The sequence below is a fragment of the Hyperolius riggenbachi genome, chromosome 5 (assembly GCF_040937935.1).
Source record: "Hyperolius riggenbachi isolate aHypRig1 chromosome 5, aHypRig1.pri, whole genome shotgun sequence".
Lineage (NCBI taxonomy): Eukaryota > Metazoa > Chordata > Amphibia > Anura > Hyperoliidae > Hyperolius > Hyperolius riggenbachi.
Genome location: NC_090650.1, coordinates 397,287,321 through 397,313,091, shown reverse-complemented (window position 1 = coordinate 397,313,091; position 25,771 = coordinate 397,287,321). Strand labels below are relative to the sequence as shown.

General features: G+C 45.6%; 1 protein-coding gene across 3 annotated transcripts in view; it reads left to right on the top strand.

Annotated features, from left to right (window-relative positions):
• Positions 1-25,771, top strand: part of LRRC24 (leucine rich repeat containing 24) — a 432,693-nt gene that overhangs the window by 305,296 nt on the left and 101,626 nt on the right. Inside the window, exon 1 of one of the 3 annotated variants that reach the window (XM_068237891.1) lies at positions 8,906-9,135. The exons of the other annotated variants lie outside the window; for them this stretch is intronic. The gene's annotated coding sequence lies outside the window, so the exon portion shown is untranslated. Of the gene's footprint in view, positions 1-8,905; positions 9,136-25,771 lie in introns of those variants that run through there. 3 annotated transcript variants of the gene reach the window in all.

The window sequence follows — 25,771 nt, the reverse complement described above, 5'->3', positions numbered from 1 at the left end:
TCTTCAGACCCATAACAAGTGTAGCCACAAAACCACCTGATCTGAAGGATGGTCCCCTTTATCGGAGGAAGGGAAGTGGTAGTTGGGGCCTCCCACAGCTCTGGGCCGCAGGGGCTGCTCCACCGATTAATAAATATTCACTTATATATTCTTCTCACTGCAGGATTCTGATTAGTAGCAGGTTAAGTTCTAATTATTTTCTCCTTTGCCTTATCGGCCCATTTTCAGCTTCATTATCGGTCTTCCTGACTTATATGGCTCTGGCTGCTTCCCATGTAAGGTAAATGGCCTTCCCAGCAGCTGTGCAATACTTATCTATCAGTGCTGTACCCAGGATTCCCTTGTCTAAGCAAGCCTTGCAGCCAGTGGTGTGTGGATTAGTCTGAATGAGCTCCACTAATTAATTACACAAGGTTTGTCCCCTAGGCTGCTCTTCCCTTCTATAATATTAACAAAGGATCAGCTAGTCGCCCATTGTAGCTGACACAGTCGTGAGTTAATTACAGCAAGTCCCATTAACACGTTATAAAATATGTGAAATAACCTCAGCTGCCGATCGCTGCGTCTCATGGTTTTTTCTCTAATAACACGAGTGATAAAGCTCAGCAAAGCGTGGAGCTTCTCTGCGGAAGCGATGGGGAGTCTTGCGATCAAACACAAGAGTCGCCACTCTTCAGATGTGATGGCATTTTCATATCACCAATAAAAATAGCGGCTTTGCTTTCATCATTGACGTTGGTGATCTCTGCTTCCAAGTCTGATATTAAAGGCTCCTCATTTAGGATTCAAATTCAAATGTTAGATATTATTTGGTGCCCACTGAGACCTTAAAGCCCCTTTTACACTTGCCTCGCAAGTGTGTGTTGATTTACCCTGTTTTACCGCAGGTTAATGCAATGTCAATGCAAGGCAATGGGGCCTGGCACACGTACAGCGTTGTGTTGCCCTGGAAGTGCCTGATCCACCATCTGGTCGATGCAGGGGCAACAATGCATTACTGCCGGACTTCCACAGTGGTGGAAGTAATGTAAGTCAATGGGTGACTCATTCCTTTTAAAAAGGCAGCTTTGCAGCGCGCATTCGCGGACCAATGGGAATGCGATGGGGATACCCGGGAATCTCAGTGACGTACTTCCTGTCCAGCAGGAAGTATGTCACTGGGTGAGGGGCGTGCAGGGGGCGGCACTATGCATATGACCCTGTCGTTGCACTCAACTCCAAATGCACACCTCAAGTGTAAAACCGACGTCAAGGATTTTTTTATATACCAATGCTGTATATCAGAAATTGGGTGTGTTCGAACATTTGGCCTGTTCAATTCGTTTCCTTATACATCATCATTGAGCTAAACTTTGACCCCTTACCTCCCAGTCAGCAGACACATGGCAACCAATCAGCTGGCACCCCTTCCTGGACCCCCCCACCCCCCTATCAAAAAGCAGTTGTGGTGGCCATATTGGATCAATTCTCTGCTGGCTGCTGACTGGTAGTGAGAGCAGGGTCATACTTGCTGCACATAGGTAGGGAAAGCATTAGCTAGGCCTGTGTTCTTGTTCCTTACTTGCTGTGAAAGTACTCCAAACAGCCCTATTGAGGGCTAGCACATCGGTCTGCTGTGTTTTTTTTTTGTGTGACACTCCACAGCCCACTGACACCCAGAGCTGTGTGCACACTAATGCTGGTGCTACATTAATTTGCAGGTACTGTACCACTCTTGTGCATTATTATTTCACTGTATTCTGAGTACTGAATACTGAGTACTATTGTATCTCTCTGTGTGAGACACTCCACAGCCCACTGACACCCAGAGCTGTGCATAATGTGATTTCTGCCCATTAGGGTTTAAAACCTGACTCTGCGTCAACTCCATAATTTTTGGTGGGACTTTTGGCATGGATCCCCCTCTGGCATGCCACAGCCCAGGTGTTAGACCCCTTGAAACAACTTTTTCATCAATTTTGTGGCCAGAAACAGTCTTTTGTAGGTTTTAAAATTCGCCTGCCCTTTGAAGTCTATGACGGTTCGCCAGATTTGCCTCTTCACGAACATTTTGCGGAAGTTCGCGTTTGCCGTTCACGAATGGAAAATTCAATGTTCGCGACATCTCTACCAGTAACATGTTTTAAAACTGAGTTAAAAAAAAGGTTCTACATTCCTATGATATATGGAGAGGACCGCACTCTGAGATGGGTGATCTTAGAACATTCGCTTCTATCCCCTTTGTCTTGGAAGCAGTGGCATAGCTAAGAAGCTTGGGGTCCCAGTGCAAGTTTTGCATTGGGGCCCCCCAAGCAGGCTTTACATAACAATTGATATGGAGCATCAAAACCTAAAAATCGATAGGTCAATCAATCGTCCTGTAATTGACCAGTGTGTGGCCAGCATTACTCCTGGTTTCTAATTGTTGTGGGAGCTGCTATGTTACCGTGTTCCCATCTAGATGCATTGATTTATCCAGGGCAGGTGTGAAGATAGCATCTGTGACTTCTCTAAACTCTTTGAACTACAGTGTCCTATCTCCCCAACCCCGCTTGCTGATGAAAGCTTTTGTTTGCTCTCCGCTAATGTGTGCAATAAAATAATTACATCAGTCCTTATCTGCCTGAAATTTCTGCAGTTTGCCAGGCCGTAGAAGTAGGGTAATAAACACCTCTGCTAAACTTTAAAGAGACTATGAAGCGAGAATAAATCTCGCTTCAGAGCTCATAGTTAGCAGGGGCATGTGTGCCCCTGCTAAACCGCCGCTATCGCGCCGCTAAACGGGGATCCCTTCACCCCCAAACCCACCCCCGCAATAGTTGGTCGTAGAGTTGGTCGTTCATGGAGGCAGGGCTAACGACTGCAGCCCTTCCTCCGTCGCGTCTATCAGCGGCGCATCGTCGCCTCTCCCCCGCCCCTCTCAGTAAAGGAAGACTGAGAGGGGCGGGGGAGAGGCGGAGATACGCGCTGACAGACGCGCGTGGGGCAGGGCTGCGGCGGTTAGCCCTGCCCCAACCAGGAAGCGCTCCCTCGCTGCACCAAGGGGGATTTGGGGGTGAAGGGACCCCCGTTAAGCCGCGGGATAGCGGCGTTTTAGCAGGGGCACACATGCCCCTGCTATCTATGAGGTCTGAAGCGAGATTTATTCTCGCTTCATACTCTCTTTAAGTGTAAAAAGAAGAGGTAAAATTGAAGTTTTTTTATTCCTGAGCCTCACGGTTAGCATGCATTTTTAATGTGCTATTGAGATGCAATGGGTGCTAAAAATGGTGCTTGGTTCACTGTCTGTGTCTGTCCCGCTGTCTCGGCTTCCATGCCCTTGACGTGGCACTGAGCTCACAGCGTAGCTCTGATATGCCAGGTGTCTGTGCCTAGGCGTCTCTATAATAATGGAAGTAGCAGTGATCTGCATGTGGTTTAATTACCCCGCTGGCTGTCTGGGCTGTGCTGATTAGACTTGGAACTCCCAGAAGGATGCAGAGGCCTCTCGTCTTTAAGGTCACTCATCATACCTGTCAGCGAGCACGGAAGAAAGCACAGCAGTTTTTAATAAGAAGTGACATTGTCTGCGTGCCATTCAGGGCCTTCTACATGGGGACCTCTCTGGTGCGGCAGCGCGGCGTTGTGGAGGACGTTCAGGGGTCTCCATTGTTTCCTGTCTGAATGGAGGAAGTGATTAAGCCATTGGCACAGTCTGTATAGATCAGATGTATGTATGAAGGTCATTCAAGCCATATGGAGAGAGATATCCAGCAGGGAGGACTTAAAACTGATCTTATTATAACACTGCTTTGTACCTTGTTATCTAAAGTGGGGAACGGCACAACTCCCGCACAACCACTGATGATCTGCCAACCTTTAAAGGATACCACTGTTAAAAAATGTTGGATGCAGTGCTTAGGGAGTTAAAAGTCGATACTTACCACGCCTCTCGTTCCCCGTAGTCAGCCGCCGGTCTTTTCCTCCCGTTGTCCTGGCGACTTGGCTGACCTTTAATACGGATAGTCTTCGCTTCTGCCCGGCGCATAATGGGCTCTATTCATAAAAAGTTACCGCGAGTTTTCCGCTCAAAACAGCGGATTTTCCCGTCCATTTAGCAAAGTGGGCATTCATAAAAGCTGTTCCCGCATGAAAATCTACAATCCCCCAGCAGAGCAAGAAATTTCCGCCTTCTCCAGTGTTTTTTCTAGATTTATCTAGAAAAAAGTAACAAAATGGCCATTCATAAAGTTTAGAGGAAGCGGTATGTGGACGGGAAATACCGCTTCCTCTGATTTTGCGGATTACATACAAGTGAATGGGACAGACCTCCCAGAGAGAGCAGTGCACGGAGGGACTCTGCCGGCTGAAGTGTTTCCGCATGCCTTCCGACAGCTTACCGCCAGCTTTCAGCGGGAGATCTCCGCACTTGTATCGCAGCTGGCAAGATTTTTTTGAATGACCACCCAGAAGTGTAAAATACCGCTGCGGTATTTTCCCTCCAGGAGTTTTTTCGCCACAACTTTTTTATGAATAGAGCCCAATGACGAGCAGAAGTACACACACTCCCCCGCCTCCTCCGACCTAGCGTCTGCACTCCTCTGAAAAGCGTCAGACACGCTGATTAGCATCTGACACTTGCTTTTCCTTGGAGCGCAGACGCTAGGACGGAGGAGGCGGGGGAGTGTGCGTACTTCTGCCCGTCATTATGCGGCGGGCAGAATCGAAGATTATCCAGGTTAAAGGTCAGCCAAGTCGCCAGGACAACAAGAAGAATAGGAGAACACCAGTGGGGAACGAGGGGAGCGGTAAGTATCGACTTTTAACCCTCTAAGTACTGCATCCTTCTAAGTACTGCATCCAATATTTTACCAGAGCATCAGCTCTGGTATCCTTTAACCCATTAGCAACCAATATATTTAGATGCTTGCAAGTGCTATAGGCCAATTTATTTTAGCACTTTTTTTATTTCTTATTAGTTACATTTCCTTGCTTTTAATTAGTACTGCTGTAATATGTATTTATGGCCACTCATCACTAGGAAAGCAGAGGACGTCTGCTTTCAGTTTCTATATCGTCTGCTAGCAGAGAGACATCAAAGCATTCCAAGAATTATTTACAGCACAAGGAGTACTGCCAACTGAGGTCAAAAGCAGGACACGTCCCTCAAACGAGAGAACTCTACTGAAGCCACTAATGGGTTAAACAGCCATTGTCGTGGTTCAGTGCGACCCAGAGAGTGCTGCACGCCTTTGTCACCTAATTGCTGAGAATTTTAAAGGACCACTATCGCAAAAAATTATAACATTTAAAATACACATGTATAAAATGTACATTTACCCAAGAGTAAAATGCACAATAAATGACATTTTTCCTATGTTGCTGTCACCAGCGGTGGTTATTCCACAAAGCAACATGAATCACGTGCTTCAGGTTGGCCACCATTAGAGGGCGACAGGAGGCGGCTTCCCCCCCGAATGCCCACCTCCTCGCACTTTCTGTCTCCCCCTCCCTAGATGTGCGGTGCTGCTTTACTCACCTGCTCTCAGCATTCCAGCGATGAGGTCTCCATCCACCCGTCCAGCGTCTTATATCCATGGCTACAGCGGTGCCTCGTGTGACCTGTTACGTGCTGTCGGATGGCATGAGGCACCACTGTAGTCATAGAGAAAGCAAGACTTTACATGTGTCTGGTGATCCCATCGCTAATCTGCTGTGGGCGGGTGAGATTTGATCCAGAATAAACTGCACTATAACTTTATTTTTTCCTACACCACTCACTTTCAGTAGGTAGTTAAAATCTGACAGATCTGAGTGATTTTGAAAAGAACAAAGGAAATACTGAGAAGTTGAACCCCGCATGAGGAGATGGACTAGTCCACAACTGATCTGTCAGATTTTAAAATCAATGGGAATCGATTAAAAAACACAGCCAGATACTTACCTAAGGAGAGGGAAGGCTCCGGGTCCTATAGAGCTTTCCCACTCCTCTGCCGGTCTCTGTTCCAGCGCTGTCTCCCCAGTAGCAGTATTCAACCAATTTGGTCAAATACTGCTCTCTCTGCTGCCGAAGGAGGCTTTAAAAGTCATCGGAAGCTTCTCTCGCGCACATGCATGTGCGCAGCATAGAGCTGCCTGTCTTTTGAAGGACTTAGCTCCTGAAGACTACCGAAGTCCCCTGTGGTGGGGGATTCAAACGGGGGAGCCAACGCTTAACTGAGGGGACTGGGAAAGGAGAGGGGAGGCTCTATTAGATCAGAGCCTTCCCTCTCCTTAGGAAAGTATCTGGTTTATTTAATTTTTTAGTATGATTCCCACTGACTTTAACTGCTTGCTGTAAGAGACGGCAAAGTAAAAAGCAATTTATAGTGTATTTTAGTCAGGGAGAAATGTACATTTTATATGTATGAATTTACATGTGGTTTAAATCTTACAAATTTTCATTATACTAGTCCTTGAAGAAAGCTATATACTGTACACATAAGCAGGATTCGGGCACCATCCAATGCAAAACAATCATTTATTGTAGTGTCAGTTCAACAATTGCCAACAGCGGCATGTGCTTGTGTCACTGTGCCTTTAAAGGAACACTCCAGCGAAAAAAGTAAGCAGTTAAAATCTGACAGAACTGACCATCCGAGTCCATCTCCTCATGGAGGATTCACATTTCATTGTTTTCAAAAGCATTTCCTGCACAGCAATTGAACTGCCAAAATAGTAAGATACCAGCCAGCCTCCATACTCACTTGCACACTGAGCGAAGCTCCCTCGGAAGAGCGCATTACTGCGTGAAGGTTGTGAGTAAACCCTATTCAAAAGTTCATCTGTTCATTGTGCAGCCCTGTGGGGTGGATAAAACATATGACAAGTTGCCGGGTAATGACATCACACAGGACACTAACAAGGCGGTACATACAGCAAGTGAGAGGGCTGTTGGCTGTTGCAACAGGAATGGTGTCCCCCAGAAGAATTGCCAGAAGTGTCGTATTTGTCTTTTGATGAACTGTGTTAGAGAAGTCCAGCAGCTAGCCGGCCGGCGGTCAGTTACAGTGCACTTTACAGATTGCATGCGGAGGCCTCGTGGTGTGCGCCGGTGGAGGGCCCACACATGTCCAATAGTGATTGGGTAACCGATCTAATTGCATAGGCTGAGGCTGGGCGATTGAGACGGTATAAACCATCACAGGGACAGTGGGATTGCACTTAGTAATAGCTCCAGTGTCAGATCATGTTTTTAGGATGTTTTAAATGTTTGTGTACCACTGTTTCGGCAATGGATTTTGCAGGTCTAGAATAAATTGAATATAAGCACATGAAGATTCCCTGGTTGTATATGTATTGATGCTACACTATTTTGAAAGTTAGACTTAGCAACTGCCGTTTAGGAAATGCTTTAAAGAAAAAAAAAACAGAGAATCTCTCATGAGGAGATAGACTAGTCCAAAACCTGTCAGTTCTGTCGTATTTTAAATGCTTAATTTTTTTTCTGGAGTGGTCCTTTAACATCAGTGTGGTGGTGGGGGGCTAGGATGACCCACTCCTTCAAGCAACATTTCCCATTAAAGAGACTCCGTAACAAAAATTGCATCCTGTTTTTTATCATCCTACAAGTTCCAAAAGCTATTCTAATATGTTCTGGCTAACTGCAGCACTTTATACTATCACTGTCTCTGTAATAAATCAATGTATCTTTCCCCTGTCAGACTTGTCGGCCTGTGTCTGGAAGGCTGCCAAGTTCTTCAGTGTTGTGGTTCTGCTATGAACTCACAATTCCAGGCCCTTCTCTGCACACTGCCTGTGTGTTATTTAGATTAGAGCAGCTTCTCTCTTCTCTCTTATCTTTTACAAGCTGGATAAATCGTCCTCTGAGCTGGCTGGGCTTTCACATACTGAGGAATTACAAACAAGGGCAAAGCTGTTTGCAGGAAGAAAAGAGCAGCCTGTAACTTCAGTGCATGGGGGAAAGAAACACACAAATGATCTCTTGAGATTCAAAAGGAATGCTGTATACAGCCTGCTTGTGTATGGATGTATTTTTCTATGTGTGGACATACTGTACCTCAACCTACTTCCTGTTTTGGTGGCCATTTTGTTTGTTTACAAACAAACTTTTTAAAACTGTTTTTAACTACTTTTAATGCGGCGAGGAGCGGCGAAATTGTGACAGAGGGTAATAGGAGATGTCCCCTAACGCACTGGTATGTTTACTTTTGAGCGATTTTAACAATACAGATCCGCTTTAATATTTGCAATATAGAGTGCTAGAGAGGGAATGGACTCCATTTTCCTCTCACAGGTTGGGTCCCCGTGCTGCTCTGTGGATGAGGGGAGGTTTGGTGAACTTTCTAAAAATGTCCTTAAAGTGGACCCAAATTAAAAATACAAGATCTCAGAAATAATATATATTTTCTAAATTATAATAATAAATAGCAGCCTTTTTTCAGCTGCACGATGACAAATATAAAATATTTTACATTTATTGGAGGAACCCCTCCCTTCCTTTCATATTGCCGGCAAATAATCCGGCAAACTGGTGGAGTAGATGGTGTCCGACAATGGAGGAATTGCTAATGGCTGCCCCCAGTATAACCCTAGCTATGAAAAGAGAAGGGTGAAAAGCATGCACTGAAATGATCATAGGTTTGAAGGAGTGTTTATTTATCTTTGTATGTGTCAGAGTGGTGCAACTGTTTGGGTCCGCTTTAATAAACCTGGTCCAGAATTTTGGCAGCTGATAAAATCCTCTCCAGCTTTTTAGTGAGAGGCCCCACTGAGATGGCTGTGGCCTGTTCTCCTGCCTCCGTCTCATCATACCTGACAGGGACTAGCGACAACCCTGATTATCCCACCACGTCTCCTCACTCCCCACTAATCCCTGTCTTTAAGCTTTCATAGAGCGCTGCTCAGAATCCAGACAGCAGATCAGGATCTGGAGCGCTTTGTTCGCGCCTGACACTGCAGCTACACCAGCATTGCCGCGTATGAGGACTCCAGCTGCGACAATGGCTGTTTGTATCTGAAGAAGAGTAGCAGACATTGTGTAAGACAGAGAAAAGAGAGAGAGAGAGTGCGCTAGGCACACAGGAAGCTGCTACCGTTGCTGAGGAGAATGAACCCGCATATAGGTTGCAGATTATCCATCCTGAGAGATGAATGTTCCCTGCCGCACTGACTCAGGTAAGTAAACAGAACTGGTTATGGAAACATCTCTTGCTTTCTCGCTCACGTGGTCCTCCGCCTATAGGATTCCATTGATCTTTCACCTGTTTTTAATTGGAAATTTAAAGCAAACCTTCAGGCAAAATATTATTTTTCCCTTAACAAAATTGGATGTCATTTTAAAAAAAAACAGGAAAATGATCACCAGAAACGCTGTAGGTTTGTAAAAGCGAGAGAAGAATCCACTGCTGGGATTGTACGTGCGCCTGGAGTCTGGGCCAGATCAGCAAACGGCACAGTAAGCGGTGGAGGGTGACGGTGATCAGCGATTGGCCTGAAAAGCCGTTTACGGATTCACTAAAGAGACAGGCTCCCTTTGGGAATTGGCTGTAGGCTTTCTGGCCCTCGCTACAAAGCTTTACCCTCCAGGCAGGGGCTACATTACCTGGCAGAATGTGGCTCCTACATGGATATTGCTACATGTATATTGTCATGGAAAAGGTTTAGAAAACATCAGTGCAAGCAATCCCACCCATTGTGGGAGAGGGACCCACGCCAGCTTTCCTTACCACCCAACCTGCATTGTTGGATGGTGGAGGATGTTTGTATTTCTTTTGATAAACCATAAACAAATACAAATATATTTGTATTTGTTTATGGTTTATCAAAAGGAATGCAAACGGAAAGCTGGCGTGGGTCCCTCTCCCACAATGGGTTCCTTTCAGTTTCTGGTCCCTCTCCCACAATGAGTCCTCTCAGTTTCTGGTCCCTCTCCCACAATGAGTCCTCTCAGTTTCTGGTCCCTCTCCCACAATGAGTCCTCTCAGTTTCTGGTCCCTCTCCCACAATGGGTTCCTCTCAGTTTCTGGTCCCTCTCCCACAATGGGTTCCTCTAAGTTTCTGGTCCCTCTCCCACAATGAGTCCTCTCAGTTTCTGGTCCCTCTCCCACAATGCGTTCTTCTCAGTTTCTGGTCCCTCTCCCACAATGAGTCCTCTCAGTTTCTGGTCCCTCTCCCACAATGAGTCCTCTCAGTTTCTGGTCCCTCTCCCACAATGCGTTCCTCTCAGTTTCTGTCCCCTCTCCCACAATGGGTTCCTCTCAGTTTCTGGTCCCTCTCCCACAATGCGTTCCTTTCAGTTTCTGTCCCCTCTCCCACAATGCGTTCCTCTCAATTTCTGGTCTCTCTCTTCCACAATGCATTCCTCTCAGTTTCTGGTCCCTCTCCCACAATGAGTCCTCTCAGTTTCTGGTCCCTCTCCCACAATGAGTCCTCTCAGTTTCAGGTCCCTCTCCCACAATGAGTCCTCTCAGTTTCTGGTCCCTCTCCCACAATGCGTTCTTCTCAGTTTCTGGTCCCTCTCCCACAATGGGTTCCTCTCAGTTTCTGGTCCCTCTCCCACAATGCATTCCTCTCAGTTTCAGGTCCCTCTCCCACAATGGTTCCTTTCAGTTTCTGGTCCCTCTCACATATTGTGTTCCTCTCAGTTTCTGGTGTCTTTCCCACAATGCATTCCTCTCAGTTTCTGGTGTCTTTCCCACAATGCATTCCTCTCAGTTTCTGGCCCCTCTCCCACAATGCGTTCCTCTCAGTTTATGGTCCCTCTCCCATAATGCATTCCTCTCAGTTTCTGGTCCCTCTCCCACAATGAGTTCCTCTCAGTTTCTGGTCCCTCTCCCATAATGCATTCCTCTCAGTTTCTCATCCCTCTCCCACAATGAGTTCCTCTCAGTTTCTGGTCCCTCTCCCACAATGAGTTCCTCTCTGTTTCTGGTCCCTCTCCCACAATGAGTTCCTCTCAGTTTCTGGTCCTTCTCACATATTGTGTTCCTCTCAGTTTCTGGTCCCTCTCCCACAATGAGTTCCTCTCAGTTTCTGGTCCTTCTCACATATTGTGTTCCTCTCAGTTTCTGGCCCCTCTCCCACAATGCTTTCCTCTCAGCTTCTAGTCCTTCTCCCACAATGCGCTCCTCTCAGTTTCTGGTCTATCTCTTCCACAATGCATTCCTCTCAGGACTCTTTCACACTACAGGCAGCAGGGAAAAGGCAAAACGCTGCGTTTTGGCTGCTGCGTTTTCAAGGCGTTTTTAAGGCGTTTTAACGCCCATACATTAGTATCAATTGTAATGAGAAACGCCGCGGTAGGCCCAGAAAAAGCGCCTGGGAGCGTTGAAACGCAACACTCCAAAACGCGGCGTTAAGTGTGAATGGTAAAATGAAAGTCTATGGACTTTCCTTTTACCTAGGAAAACGCCAACTTCGGCCGTGGCGTTAAAACGCCGAAAAAGCCCTCTAGTGTGAAAGGGCCCTCAGCTTCTAGTCACTCTCCTACAATGCGTTCATCTCAGTTTCTGGTCTATCTCTTCCACAATGCATTCCTCTCAGTTTCTGGTCCCTCTCCCACAATGCGTTCCTCTCTTTTTCTGTCCCCTCTCCCACAATGCGTTCCTCTCAACTTCTGTCCCCTCTCCCACAATGCGTTCCTCTCAGTTTCTGTCCCCTCTCCCACAATGCGTTCCTCTCAGTTTCTGTCCCCTCTCCCACAATGCGTTCCTCTCAATTTCTGGTCCCTCTCCCACAATGTGTTGTAAACGTCCACTTTTTTGTCCCAGTTCAGGTGTGCTTTAAGTTTTGGCACAGTTGAAAAGTAATGCTACCTTATTTGCCATTCTGCAAAGTGACTTATACTGAAAGATACAAGTTTTTAGTATTCCAGCGTGTATGTGCTGCTGCATCAGGATACAAAGTCTGAATTTTATCATGTAGAAAATCAGGGCAGCACTCGTCTTCAGCATTGCCATGGTAAATTGGCTGGAAAGCAGAATGAGTCTACTAGCGGTGTTTCGGATGAACTGAAGAGGACGGCGCGGCCTGGCGGGGAGGGGACCTGTAGCACCATGTACTGAAGAGGATGGCGGGGTCTGGCGGGGGAGGGGACCTGTATTGCCATGTACCATCGCTGTCTCTGTGTCAAGCTTCCAGCGCACAGAAGTGAAATTTAATTTCCCTTCTCTGAGCATGATTGCGTTTCTTGATGAAGACAATTACCAGAAGTTTGTTTTTCATCTGATGACGGTTTACACCTGTAATGTGTTTCTCGATAATAATTGGATGGTTTATTTTATCTGTGTGTTTTATGGATTGGGCTGGCGGAATGAAGCCTACACAGCTGATTTTTAGAAGGTGTGAACCATTCGATGGCAAACTGCCAAGATAAACTGTTCACATTTATTTATGGACTGGAAATGCGCTTTGTAAAATGTATTCTAAAACAGAAAAGACATGTTTGCATCCTTACTGCATATTCAGAGGGGCAGAGATAGATAGTGGGCATTGTGGTACAGAGAAATACATGTGTTCCAATGTTATACAGGTGTATATAAGGCATTAATGGAAAAAAGGCGCTTGGTAAAAAAGGTGCAGGGCTTTCCGGTAGTAGAATTGCGCTGTCAATAATGGCATTTTACTACTGAATTTCCATAGAAGAATATCGTTAATATTTACTATGATATGTCACTATGTCTAATCCTGACCCTACTCTCACACAGAACCCTCTCCTAACCCTAATACACACACCTGGTAGTGCCTAACCCTAAACCGCCCCCCCCCCCCCCGGTAGTGGCAAACCCTAACACCCCCCTACCCCCTGTAGTGCCTTACTCTAACCCTAACACACCCCTTCCCCCATGGTTCTTAACCCTAACACCCCCTGGTGGCGCCTAACTTAAACTTAACTTAATTATTCCCCTCCTTATGGTAACCCCCCCCCCCCCCCCCCATCTCCGCAAAGCGGCAACATGCAGCTATGCTTCTACTACCAGCCCTCGTTTTTTCCCACAGATGCTTTCGGGGGAAAAAATGGCTTTCGGATAACTACATTGCGGCATAGCGCAAGCCATCTTTTCCCCCGAGCCTCTGTGGAAAAAATGAGGGCTGTTAGCAGAAGCATAGATCCATATCTTGGCTTTGCAGGAGCAGCGATTTGGGGCAAAAAGGATCAATTTAATAGCGGCAGCACCTCCATGCACCCAAATTTCTCTTTTCTGCTGCTAATCGCGGATTTTAACATTGGCGCCTTCCGTAAGGGTCCTGCACCTTTTTTCCTGTTTTGGTATATAAGGGCCCAGGCACAGTGTGGAGGTACTTGAAGTACTGAAGTATATAGGGTCGGTGGCAGAGTACTGAGGTACTGTATATAGTATAGAGGTATATAGCCATGCTGGTACAGTACTGAGGTATATACCATAGGTACAGTGGTACAGTACTGAGGTACTGTATACAGTATAGAGGTATATACCTGTAAGCACGCTGCTACAGTACTGAGGTATATACCGTAGGTACAGTGGTGCAGTACTGAGGTACTGTATATAGTATAGAGGTATATAAGCACGCTGCTACAGTACTGAGGTATATAGGTGCAGTGGTAAAGTACTGAGGTATATAGGTATGCTGCTACATTACTGATGTACTGTATATAATTCTGAGGTACATAGGTGTGCTGGTACAATACTAAGGTACATAGGTGTGCTGGTATAGTACTGAGGACGGAACTGTATATAATACTAAGGCATATAGGTGCGCTGGTACAGTACTGAGGTGCAGTATATAATTCTGAGGTATTTAGGTATGCTGGTATGGTACCGAGGTGCAGTGGTAGAGTACTGAGATACTGTATCCGGTTCAGCCCCACAGTGTCGAAAACCTCATGCATCCGAGCAACGTTCACCTCCCATTCATTCGCCAATAACTTTATCACTACTTATCTCAACTAATTGATCTATAGCTTGTTTTTTCCGCCACTAATTAGGCTTTCTTTGGGTGGTACATTTTGCTAAGAATTATTTTTTTCTAAATGTACAGTACATAGCAGGGCCGTGCAGAGGGTACTTAAGTGGGGGGTGCTCACATTTAAAAAAGGGGCCTCACCCCTCCGCCCGCTCGGTTAATGGTTAAGTGGGTGCATGAGTACTGGGTGCAATGTCAGGCCTGAGTGCAGGTACTTGGTGTCATGTGAGTGTGAGTAGTGGGTGCCAACTATGGGGGGAGGGGTGTGGGTGGATGTTGGGAGAAGTAAAGGTTAGTGTGGGTGCCGCAGGACGTGGAAGTTATTGGGGGTGCTGTGGGAGGGAGAGCTCAGTTTAGGTGGTGGAGGAGGTCACTATGGGTGCTGCTGGGGACAGGAAGGATGCTGCTGGCCGAGGGAAAGGTCAATTCTGGGGGAGGGAGGGGTCAGTGTGTGTGCTGGGGAGGGAGGGGTCAGTGTGGGTGCTGGGGGAGGGAGGGGTCAGTGTGGGTGCTGGGGGAGGGAGGGGTCAGTGTGTGTGCTGGGGGAGGGAGAGGTCAGTGTGGGTGCTGGGGGAGGGAGGGGTCAGTGTGTGTGCTGGGGGAGGGAGGGTTCAGTGTAGGTGCTGGGGGAGGGAGGGGTCAGTGTGGGTGCTGGGGGAGGGAGGGGTCAGTGTGTGTGCTGGGGGAGGGAGGGGTCAGTGTGGGTGCTGGGGAAGACAGGATCACTGTAGTGCTAATGCTGGGGAGGGAGAGGTCATTATGGGTTCTAGGTGGAGGAAAAGGGCCCCTGTGGGTGCAAGGTTGAGGGAGAGGTCACTGCTGTCAGTCAGACACCATCTTACCTGCTCCCACAAAGCTGTGTGAATGGTTACACTAGGACTCCAGTATGGCACCCCTTAACTCCAAAGTGTCCCAGATGGGGAGGAGATTCCCACGGGTGTGGGGCTTCCCACAGGAAGGGGTGGGGCTGATCATGGCCAGAGACAGAGCTTCGGTTTTGCAGCCAAAGGGGCCTTTTTATAGGAATTTAAAAGGGGGGTACTTGGGCACCCAGAGCCCCCCCCCCCTCTGCACGTGCCTGGTACATAGGTATATAAGTGCCCTGGTACAGTACAGACACATGGGTCCCGGTAGTGGTACAGTATCCTGCCACAAAATAAAGGCATACCCTTGTCCAGTAGCGTAGCTTAGGAGCTGTGGGCTCTAGTGCGAGTTTAAAATTGGGCCCCCTCAAGCGCTCTATAAATAACAATTGCACATCGTTTCCCACGAACCTCTCTGCAGAAAGTCAAATGTTCGGCAGAAAAAAACGTGAAGCACATACACCCATGAAGCACATATACCGTTAAGACATCAAAAGAGTTGTTGTAATGTGAAGTGTACACCACTCATAACCCAGAGGTGATGTATGTACAGGATGCTCATATCTATTGTGACACCTGGCCTCAGACTGGGTGCTGCATCACTTCACTGCCTGTCCACAACGCCCAAGGCGATTCTTGTCTTCACAGCCGGCCACATCTCCCTCGCCTCGTGTAATCCCCCACAATTCCCCCTGCGGCAGTGCGCGCTGTTCCTCATGAATAGTGGATGTCCCAGCAGAAGGCGGAGTGACTTCTTTACACAGAAAACGTCTTTACTGATGGAGGATAAAGTGTGTCTCAGTCATCCTAATTCCTTCATGGTCAGCAGTTTAGGTAGCGTTCCATTCACTGCAGGAGGGACCTTCATGATGTCACAGCCAGCTTTTACCACCAGAACTATAACGATAGATCCTGGTTTGTTAAATCTTTCACTGCGGGAAAAGCTGATGAACGACCTTTCCATGATCAAAGTCAGAAGGTGTAAAGCGATGTGAACGACAGCCGACTGCATCCGAAATGCCAAACGATTTTGTTAACCAATGGAATTGTTCAGTGATGCAGGATGAAGGGATAACTGCCGAATATTTTGGGAACACACCGTTAAAAAATCGTTCGTGGTTCTGTACACAATGCTGGTGCGGAACGAATATGTGTCGAAGTGATTGGTCATGTCAATCGTTCAAAATGCCGAGCATCATCGTTGAGCGTTTGTTTATCGTTCCCTTAAAGGAAGCGTGAGGTGAAAATAAACTGATGAGATAAACAATTGCATCCATCCTCCTTCTCTATTTTACAGTTTAAGTACAGTTTTTACAGTTTTTTTTATTTTTAAATATACTATTTAAGTTTGTACTGTTTCATTATCTCTGCTTAATGACACATGCGTTGAAATATGCCAGAACTAAAATCTATGAACTATTGAACCTTTTTATCTCTTTCCTGCTTTTAGAAGCCTTTTTCTGCCAGGAAAGTGCTTTATGGCTCTAATTCCTTATCCGTGAAGGTTACACTATAGTTCGACAAGGTTCCGACTTGGCGTACATCTGAAAAGGGCTCCTGGAAAAAAGTGTTCCTGATATAGACGAAAAAAAGCCAACTTCGGCTACAAAGGGCGCCTGGTGTAACCCATATGTCAAATTTGGCTACAAAAGGTGCCTGGTGTAACCCATATGCCAAATTCGGCTACAAAGGGCGCCTGGTGTAGGCGAAATGTCAAGGCAATGATGGTCAGTGGCCGGAGTGTTATTTTGAGTTAGAGAGTTAATTGGCCTCCCTCTAATTTGGCCCCAGACTACAATGAACATGACTATGGTAGGGATTAGATTGCGCATCAGTTAATGGTAGGGATTAGATTAAGGGTCAGTTAAAGGGACTCCGAGCACCTCTCATGGGCATGCCTTTAAGCCAAACGACTTCCAACAAAGTCGTGCTATGACCCCTCTGGAGGAGCCTCTTGCAATGGCTATGTGTGTCACTTCCTCCTACTGCTTCATTCAGTGATGCACTTCTCTAACAGAGAAGACAGGGGTGACCCGGAAGTTATAACATAGCCAAGATGGCAGCCACGATTTTTAAATTGAGATCGAGCGAAAACTTTTTGGTGTGGAATGGTGATTCAGACATCAAATGAAAGAGGAGAGCACAAGCTACAGAACGGTATGCATCTTTAAGTACTTTGCAGTACTGGTCGGAGTCTTAAGGGCATGCCCATGAGAGGTGCTCGGAGTCCCTTTAATGACTATATATGACTCTAGTTGTATACTTGACTATATATTCTGTACTGGGCTGTTGAAGATGTCAGCACTACAGTATGTAAATACTAAAAAATAATAACACATGAGCATAAAAGAAAGAGGCCTTTGCCCCCAAGCACCTAAGGCCAGATTTAGGGCCCGTTCTCACTTGAGCTGGAATCGCGCGATTCCCGCTCTAGGCAAACCGCTAGCGGTTTTTAAAAAACAGCTACAACATGTAACAAATGGCAGTGTTCTCACTGCCGCGTTTGCGGTTAGCATTAACCACAAACGTGTTACATGCAGCGGTTTGCCGGCGGTTCACGATTAGCGTTTAGCGATCGCGATTAGCATGCATAGCACGCTAATCGCGATCGCTCCAAAACCGCCGCAGTGTCCAGTGATTTTTCCGCGTTAATCGCGGGAAAATCACTCCCGCAAAACGGTTTTAGATGTGGACGGGCCCTTATACTTTTTCTGCCTCAAGGCCAACTTTCTTCCAGCTCCTCTTCTATGTGCAACATCCCCCTCCTATTCCTTTTGCTGCCCCCTATTCCATTCATGTACAGCAGCCGCTTCAGTTATATACAGATCCCTTGGGCATCAGATCCCTATTTCCATATGTTGCTCCTTATTTGCAAACCCTCTTCCATGTCCAGCCACACCTTGGCCAGCTGCAGCCCAGAGCCCGGGCCTTGTGGCCTTTACAGAAATCCATCTCTGCAGGTACCTATCCGTGGTTAAGGGGCCTTCTGTTATGCCCCTGTTAGTTATACATTAGTTTTATTACGATTAGGCAGATTTAATGAATCTCACATTATTATTCATGAAAATGAAACAGGCTAAGCCTTCATCAATTCAACGAACTTGTGAGAAAAATGCCTTATGCTGTTTCATTTTCAGTTTAATTCACAGCCCTGACACATTTTATAACGTTGATTGAACAATGCGTGTCAGTAACTCTCCCTCAGTGGAACTAACAATCTCATGCCCCTACAACTGAGCAGATTCAATATTGGGAGAAAGACAATTAAGCTGCCTGTCGGCTTTTTAGAGGTGGGAGGAAACATGAATGCCTGGATGAAACCCATATAAACACAAAACCAGAAAACATGATGAAGTCAGTTGTGTATGCTCATGAAATGCGTTGCTCTAGTGCAAATACATTTTCTGTTTATCTGTGTCATTTTTGAGGTAAGCCACCTCTTAATTTTCATTTTAAAGTGAATCCAATGTCAAAATGAACGGATGAGATAAACAATTATATTTATCCTCCTACTTCTAAAAATGGTTTTTCGAGTATCCCAGGTTTTTCTTATATATTTAAACATTTACAAAGTAGGTTAAACGTTTACTTTCTCTAATCAGTGGCAGCCCATTAAGTGTCCCAGAGTAAGGAAAAAGTCAATAGTTCATGTATTTTATCTTCCTTTGCTCTCAAAAGTTGTGTTCTGCCAGGAAAACTTTTATGGCTGTCATTATCTCTTCAGTGAGGTTTACTATATTCCCAACAAAAGAGAAGCTGTCACTTCCATGCCTAGAAATTAACTCTTTCAGGCAGCAAAATAAATCAAGTAAAACAGCCTGGTTATTGAAGGACTTCTGTCACAAAAAAAAGTAGACAGTTAAAAAAATCTGACATAGCCGACAGGTTTTGGGCCAGTTTATCTCCTCATGGGGGATTCTCAGGGTTTTCTTTGTTTTCAACAGCATTTCCTGTTTTCAACAGCATTTCCTGAACAACATTTGCAAAATAGTGTGCAAGTGAGTAGGGGGGCTGGCTGGTATCTTACTATTTTGGCAGTTAACCATTTATGCTGTGCGGAAGTGAGCCGCTGCTACAGCTGCAGGGACACGCTAGTCACGTCCCTGCAGTTTGGAGAGGTTTGCATGCGATCGTGATGTTGCTGGTAGCAGGGGGATTGTTTTTGTTGAAAAACAGTGTTTATTAAATAGAGCTGCCGCGCTTCCGTCCACCGCCGCTTTCTGCCGCCAATCGTTAGATTCCCATTCATTAATCTCCCCGCAGGCCACCTGTGATGCAGGCTTCCATTGAAGCCTGCTCGCTTCCCTAGTTACAATGTAGCAACACATTGTTTCCTATGTAGTGTACTTGTACACTACATAGGGATTTGCACAGCGGGAACATCTTGTGGCCAAATCGTAAAATTGCACCTACTGACTTTAGGGATTAAAAAAAAATTAATATGTATGTCAAGATGCATATTATTATAAATGTATGGGCTAAAAATTAGCGATGAATGTAAAACTGAAAAATGTACCTTTATTTCCAAACAAAATATTGTCACCATACATTATACTAGGGATATACACAGTGGGAGACATGGTAGCGCTTTCAAACAAAACTTATACCTGAATGGTTTATTTGCATTGATGTGCAGAGCTCCAATAACTGGACTAAATTACACAACTAGCATGCACTACAGGCAAAGGGGGGGTGTTAGCTTCAGTGATAATGTGTGCACAAATTATTACCTAATAGACTTCCCCACGGCGGTGACGTACCCCCTCGGGGAAGACCTAACACTAATCTAACGATAAAAACATTTCATTTCAAGTGCATCCTTGAGCGCTGTCACTTGTTTGTTTGTTTTATGAAATGTGTTTACTAGGGATATAATTTTAACGTAGCAATAACCGGGACAAATGGGCAAATAAAATGTGTTTTAATTACGGCAGCATGTGGTATTTTAAAACTACGGTATATAATTCTTAACATAATGTACCACCCAAAGGAAGCCTAATTAGTGGTGGAAAAAAACAAGGTATAAATAATGTCTTTGTGATAAGTAGTTATAAAGTTATTGGGAAATGAAAGGGAGGACTCGGAGCACTGAAATGGGAAAATTCCTCTCATCCATAAGGTGAAAAATACCCGCGGGCTGAAATGGTTAAACTGCCGTTCAGGAAATGCTGTTGAAAACAAAGAAAACCCTGAGAATCCCTCATGAGGGGATGGACTAGTCCAAAACCTGTCAGTTCTATCAGATTTTAACTGCCTACTTTTTTCGCGATAGTGGTCCTTTAATATTTTATATACTGTACATACACATGTTTATCTGATCCTGTAATATATCGCCTCGGATAGACTTTAAGGATTTTACTTGCAATAAATAGTAAACACTAAACTCTAGTATTGATGAAAATATTGTCGTAACTCCAAATCATTGCTAACCCAGAAAGGGAATTAAATTCATCCAATCAAAGCCTCTATCCACTGGACACTGAAGCAGCTGCTAGCTAATTAATTGACGGCTGCTGGCTTTGATATGCTCAATTTAGTTCCCTGTCTTGGGGAGTGGAAGTTTGTCTTAGCACATCGCTAATACACCGTCAAGCTTCAGTCACCACAAGGACTAAAAGAAATTATCTTAATATTTAATACAAAACAGCCAACATAAATGTGTCTGCATAGATGTGGACGATAACAAATTATAGCTGAGTATAAAGTATACTGGCAGGCCGCCGCACAGGCCGCTATAAAAACCATACATTATTTCTCAAGCCATGAACTCCACATCTTCCCGGAGATCTTTCTGTTTTAGATTATAGATTAAAAGAATTTAGCTTACTTCCTGTGCTGGTTGCAGCTACCTTCATGGCACAGGAAGTATCCACACATCCACAGTAGTGTCCCATGGGACAGCAGTCTATGCACAGGACGGGTGCCTCAGATCTTCATGGTTCTAGCACTTCGCTAATAAACACCCAAACCTTATAATCATCAAAGTTCTGTCTTACCAGCCATATCCCCTAGAGTCATATCAATCCATCCCCTGCACTGATGAGGACCAGAAAGTCCAAAACAGCTGTCTGCATGTTGGATTGGTGTGGCTCTATAAAATGTATCAGCTATAGGCTCACTATAGCCATCCGTTTTGAATGTGTAGATTTTCTTTTAAGGGCATAAAGAGATGATTCGCATATTCAGGAAGGATGCCTCATTGGAAACCACATTTGCTCACTTAAAGGACAAACGAGGTGAAGGGTTAAAGAGAAACCGTAACCAAGAATTGAACTTCATCCCAATCAGTAGCGGATAGTTACCCCCTTTCCCATGAAATATAATTTCCTTTTCACAAACGGATCATCAGGGGGCTCTGTATGGCTGATATTGTGGTGAAACCCCTCCCACAGTGTGATGTCAGGACCATGGTTCTGACGTCACACTGGGAGCCTTGTTGCATTGTGGGAAACAACAGCTTCTTACAGCTGTTTCCAACTGCTAAAAAAGCAAGCAGCAGCTATTTCCACTGACATCGCCTGCCAGCAGTAAAACTGTCACCATGTGATAAATGTCAGAATGTAAATCAGGGAGAGGAAAGATTTTACAATGAGCAAACACTGACTAAATCATTTATACATAATTATTGTAAATATGAAGCACTTTTTTTTATTACCGTACATTAGTTTCACTGGAGTTCCTCTTTAAATCTACAGTATCTTTACTTACCTCAGGAGGGATAGAGCAATAAACTCAGCCATTGCTATCACTTGTGTGCAAACTGGCTTCTTAAAGCGGACCTGAGCTCAGAACTTCCTTTCTGCTCTACATGATAAGCAACGGCATAACAACCTTTAAAGAATAAAAATTCTTTGTTACAGCCCACAGAACTCCTGCAATAAATCTGCAGTTTGTCTAGTTCCTGCTTTTATGGAAGCAGACATGGGGCTTGATTCACAAAAGAGTGCTAACTGTTAGCACGGCCATTTTCGCGCGAATTTTTGCAGTGCGCGATAACGTTTTCGCGCGTAAACGCGGATTTTACAGCGAAATCGACATCGTTTTCGCACGAAAATTCGTGTTTGTGCGCTAAAACGTTATCGTTAAGCGCGAAAATTCGCGATCACGCACAATGCGAAAATTCGTGCGAAAACGGCCGTGCTAACAGTTAGCACTCTTTTGTGAATCAAGCCCAAAGGGTTAACATCCTGTGCTTACATATTAGCTGTTTCTGCGAGGACTACCAAATGTCTGTGCTGACACTTGTGAATACTTACAGATGAGGGGGGAATTAAGCAGGCTCTTCTCATAAAAAACACACAGGGTGCATTTCTGTTTTCCTTGTGTCCTGTGCAAGAATTCAGGTCCACTTTAGGCTGTTTTCACACCAGCAGCCAGTGTTCTAGTTGCAGTTCAATCAGATGATCACATCACACCACATCGTTAAATCCAGGCTTGGAGATCCGCACGGTAATGCAAGCTTATTTAACTTTTGGCAGCAAGCCAAATTATAAGTGGGGCTCACTAGCACTCACCTCCTGTGGCTGAAATAAGAATTGCATAGAAGTGTATTGAAAAAATATGCTTCCGCACATGCGCACCGCAACGTGAAAAAAATGTAAATCATCTGTGTCGCCATTGACTTACATGACTTCCTATCAACGCACATCGCCGTGGACGTCAGGGGAGGACTGGCCAGGGGGGAAGGGGGAAGATTTCCCCCCAGGCTGCCTCTCATTTAATGATTTAGGGCTGGAGCATGGCCTGCTGCATTCAGGTTATTGTATAAGTCAATATGAACCACTAGGTTGGCTGAGGGAAATAAAAGCCCAATTAGCAATTAGAGGGCGGGAAAGTAAATATACACAGCATGATGCAGAGCAGAGGCTTGCCTGGAGGGTCTGTGGGAAAAAAACTCTGCTCTCTTACCATCATAGCTCCTAACTTTCCCTCTTTTAAGGGACAGTCCCTCTTTGGATATACAGTAAGTGTGTGTGGGGGGGGGCATTTGGGCTGAGGCTGCCATGAACATGGGCCTCTAGTTTGTGTTTTCCCCCCAGGCCAAAAAGTCCCAGTCCTCCCCTGGTGGACGTTGACTGGCGGGGTCCGTTCTAGACTTTTTGCTGCCAGAGGCAAACTAGTAAGATTGTGCCCCTCCTCCTTTCTGCTGTGCAAGTCAAATGAAACACTGCTGCTCTCCTGCCTCCCCCCCTCCTCACTCACTGTCAGACTCCTCACACAGCACAACAAGCTGCTTTTCCCCAATGATGACCCCTTCACCTCGCTCTCCTCTTGCTTCTCCTCCTACTCTGACTGCATGCTGTAGGTGTAAATACAGTACAAACATGATGCCCCTGTAATCTCTGCCGCCTGATGCAAATGTTTCACCTTGCTTCATGAGAGAACCCGGCCCTTGACCGGAAACATGCTGATGCTTATGCGTCAGATCGGATGCTTCCAGCACATCACATCGGATCTAAAATGTTCGATAGACTTTCATTGCTTCAGCGTTGTCCTACGGTAAAACCGGTTAAAGCAATGCAATGAAAACATCTTAGAGTAAAAGGGGCCTGAAGCAATATCATGAGACACCTGTACTCAGGCTGAGGTGGCTTCAAACAGCCCCTTAGGCCGACTTTATTCTAGCGTTTGTACAAGGCTATTGTTTACATATCATTAAAGCATACTCAGTGCCGGATTTACCGTAAGGCACTGTAGGCAGTGGCATAGCAATAGGGGGTGCAGAGGTTGCGACTGCATCGGGGCCCTTGGGCTAGAGGGGCCCTTGGGTTCCCCCAAGCACAATATTAGCTCTCTATTGATCCTGTGCTAGTAATAATCGCTTTTTTGAATAGTAGTAATCATTAACAAACTTTTTCCCATCCCCTTGTTGCACCTGACACTGTGGAAATATATGGCAGGTTTTGCGCCATATGAATTGTTATGTATAGAATGCTTGGGGGTGCCCATGTAAAACTTGCACCGGGGCCCATAGCTCGTTAGCTATGCCACTGGCTGTACGTGCCTACAGGCGGCTGATGTTGGAAAGGCAGCTCACTCCCCTTTCGCAATTGCCTCCCCCCCTCCTTCCCTATGCAGAGTCCCAAGCAGAGTGTGAATAAGAGGATATTCTTCAGAGTCTCAGCATTTTACCAACCAGATTTCCCTTCAGCCAGGGGCACCTCTACAGAGTCCCCAACCGTCCTGTTTTCATCGGGACGGTCTCGATTTGCGGGGCCCCTCCCGCCATCCCGCGCTGCCCCCCCTTCTGTCCCGGCCGCTGGGCAAGGGGGGGGGGAACTGATTGAGGCACCAGCCCCGGGGGATGCCGTATGCTTTGCGGGATGGGAGGCCGCTATTTCTCCCTCCCTCCCTCCTAATGTGCCCCCCAGTGTGTCCCCCCTGCCTGCAGAGAGTTAAATGCACAGCGGAGCGGGCTGTCATTATCTTACCATTGCTTTTCCGCACCGGGATCTCATCTGGTCTTCTAGGCTTCCTGCTTCCTGTGACGTCACTTGCCTCTTGCCTTGTTATCTCCAGCATGATCTTAGTGAATTGAGGCCAATCTACAAGAGACATTATTGTGGGAAAAAAACATTTCTCAGTTTTTTATTTAAATTTGAGCAAAAAAAGTGTCTAGTCCAAACTTATTCATACCCTTCACAAACTGTCACAGTCTGTGGGAAAATCCAAAGTTCTATACCATTCCAAATAGTCCAAGCTGTTCTAAAGCATCCTAATTACCTTGATTAATTGGGAACAGCTGTTTTATTCAATTCAACAGGTGAAAAACAGCAGCTCTATGCAGTTGGTTTGTGGACAGTTATGGCTAAGACAAAAGAGCTCAGTGAGGACCTGTGGCTGTGCATTGTGGCTGTTCACATGTCAGGAAAGGGATACAAGGCCATTTATAAATGTTTTCCAGTTCCAGTGGCTACAGTGCAAGGTATTATTAAAAAATACAAGATGTTCTGCACTGTGAAAAATCTCAGAGGACGTGGTCGGAAGCCAAAAGTGACACCTGTGCTGGGCAGGAAGTGAGAGAGGTGAAAAAGAATCCAAGGATCGCCACCAAGGACATCCTGGTGAATCTGCTGGTGGCAACGTCTCAAGACAGACAATCCAACAGACACTGCACACTGATGGGTTCCACTGATGCAGAACAAGGAGGATACCGCTTCTCCAGATAAGGCACACAAAAGCTTGCTTGGCCTTTGCAAATGCTCATCTGGACAAAGAAGAAGACTTCTGGTCTTCTGTGAAACAAAATTGAATTGTTTGGTCACAATGATGTTTCCAATTCCTTCATTTGGCATAAAAAAGGAGACGCCTTCAACCCAAAGAACACCATCCCCACTGTCAAACATGGTGATGGGAACCAAATGCTTTAGGGTTTTTTTTTTCAGCCAATGGACCAGGGAACCTAATCACAGTAAACAGCACCATAAAAAAAGAGTAATACATGAGGATTCTCATTAACAACATCAAGTAGTATGCAGAGAAACTTGGCTTTGGCCACTGATGGACATTTCAGCATGACTATAGTCTATGACCCAAAACACACAGCAAAAGTGGTAAAGGAATGGTTAACATACAACAACATTAATGTTTTGGAGTGGCCCAGCCAGAGTCCTGACTTGAATCCAATTGAGAATCCGTGGAGGGAGCTAAAGATCAGAGTGATGGCAAGAAGACCCTCCAACCTGAAAGATTTGGAGCTCGTTGCTAAAGAGGAATGGACAAAAATACCTGTGGAGACATGCAAAATGCTTGTCTGCAATTATAGGAAGCGTTTGATTGCTAATAAAGGCTTTTCTATTGATTATTGAAAGGGGTGTGAATAATTTTGGACTTGACACTTTTTGCTCAAATGTAAATAAAAGTTGAGAAATATTATTTTTCACAATAATTCCTCTTGTACATTGTCTTATTATCTTTTGGGAGAAACCTATGTCATTTCCCGTCAAAAAATTACTTGCTGGTTAATTAAAAGTAACTTTAAGTCAAAATTTGCCAGGGGTATGAAT